The sequence below is a fragment of the Cebus imitator genome, unplaced genomic scaffold, assembly GCF_001604975.1.
Source record: "Cebus imitator isolate Cc_AM_T3 unplaced genomic scaffold, Cebus_imitator-1.0 Scaffold16, whole genome shotgun sequence".
Taxonomy (NCBI): Eukaryota; Metazoa; Chordata; class Mammalia; order Primates; family Cebidae; genus Cebus; species Cebus imitator.
Window position 1 is genome coordinate 5,870,824 of NW_016107331.1, and position 2,473 is coordinate 5,873,296.

The window sequence follows — 2,473 nt, forward strand, 5'->3', positions numbered from 1 at the left end:
AAAAGTAATTAAAAGGTTGCAGTAAAGTATTATTCTATTAAATTTTACATTTTAAATTACTAAACTATCCCAGTGCCTTAGATACAGTATCAATCATGGGCTCAGGTGAAAAAAGTAATAGGTTAATAATAAGGAATTATGAAAACAAATGAACTCTTACTGGCTTGCATTTATATGTTTATTCTTGGTGAGCATTCTTCAGTAACTGAGTTTACTTTCTGAGTCCACTTTTATGACAACCACTCACTGCTAGAAGAAAAAAATGGAATTTTGTGCTGCTAATAAATTCTGTTTTACAGCCCATTTCTCTAAAGATTCAGAGAAAAATGCATGTTTAGGATGACTTTGCAAAGAATTGCACTGACTTTGATATTTTTCTGAAGAATCATCCCATCTATCCACATCTCTATTTCACATCAGTTAATCTTACGTATATCCAGCTTCCACAAAAAAGAGAAAACTAATATCTCTAGTTCACATGAGAAATGTTAATTTGAAGTCTCTCATGCTGTTTCAATGTTGAAATTTCCATAGTTGCTGTAGTATTTGTTTAATCCAAAAATGTATTTGTGCCTGTGACCATGATAAATTTAGAAGTTTAATTCAAAAATTATTACATATTTTGCAAGAAAGTTATACACTCATTTCTGAGCTTCTGCCATCAGCTTCATACTGATGAACTCTTTGTGCCTTATAGTATATTATTTTAGTGAAATTATTTATTACGCACCCACTATGAAAAAGGCACATGAGAAATATTTAAGAACTACAACAATTAGTAATGATTTAGTGCCTGGTACTGATAGTATGCTGCACTACCAATGAGTTAATATTTGATTCAATATGTATCGTATAAGAGCTGAAAGATTTTGCCGAAAAAACATTTGATGAACTTTAATGCCAACCATGCCAAACTGCACTGTTCAGCTTATATTTTCCAAGAGAAGGTATAAGTTGAAGGTCCTTGGTAGAAATTTTTTTAAAAAGAGCAAAAACATAATCAGAAATGTACTTCAAGGAGAGTAATATACGTTTAAGTGAATTTAGCCTTTTGGAGAGTGAGCAGTGAGAAGGAGTGGAAAGTAGAGAGAAAAATAATGAAGAAGAAATCATTAAAGAAGTAAATTCAACTGACTATAAAAATTAGCATTTATATATACTAAACTTAAATGATCAATTGTTGTCTCTTTCTTTTCTGCTATGCCACTTTTACTAGACTATAAGCTTCTCTCCCAAGCAATAATATTCTTTTTATGTTTTCATTTCCAATAACTAGAAAAAATCTGGCAAAGAGAAAATGCCTATAAAATGCTTGTAAAGTGAACTGAGTGAGGAGAATTAAAATAATGTGTTTGAAATTTTAAATTTAAATAACATAAAAGTGCAAACAATGTAAATAGTCCTCAATAACAAAAGATAAAGCAAGAAATGATCATTTGAAACCAAATAGTGCTTGTTCCAATCCTGAGGATGCTTTAAAATCTGGTGTATTTATGTGTCTTAATATTATAGGTTATGATTTTTGTGGGCCAAGTGTGTCGATAAATGCGCAATACATAGGTGTGCAATGAGTATATTGTTTCCTAGTGGCCAATATGGAGTCAAGATAAAATGATCTATAGAAAATTTTATGTATGTATGTATTATTTTTCTAGTTGTCCCAGTAGTCTTTTTATTAATTTTTAATTTTCAATTTTTGTGGGTACATAGTAGGTGTATGTATTTATAGGGTACATAAGATATTTTGATACATGCATGCAATGAATAATAGCCACATCATGGTAATGTACTATTCATCCTTTCAAGCATTTATCTTTTATGTTACAACCTAATTATCTTCATTCAATTATTTTTAAATGTACAATTAAATTATGATTGACTATATTCACCTTGTTATGCTATCAAGTACTGGATCATAATCATTCTTTCTAATAACTTTTTGTACTTATTAAACAACTCATTTTCCTTCCACACCTCTACTTACCCTTCCAAGACACCAGTAACCATCTTTCTATTCTCTATCTCCATGAGTTCAATTGCTCTAATTTTTAGCTACCACCAATAAGTGAGAACAAATGAAGCTTGCTTTTATGTAGAAACATTTAGAAAAAAAATTCTTTTATTATTATTATTCTTTAAGTTTGGGGATACATATGCAAAATGGGCAGGTTTGTTACATAGGTATACACTTGCCATGGTGTTTTGAAACACCCATCAACCCTTCATCTACATTAAGTATTACTCTTAATGCTATCCCTTCCCTAGTCCACCATCCACTGACAGGCCATGGTGGGTAATAGTCCCTTTCATGTGCCCCTGTCTTCTCATTTTTCACCTCCCACTTATGAATGAGAACATACAGTGTTTGGTTTTCTGTTCCTATGTTAGCTTTCTTTTTTTTTACAGCACAGATTTCTCTTTCTAATTAGTTCTAATATTCTATTAGACTAATACTAAAATTTAGTTTATTTTA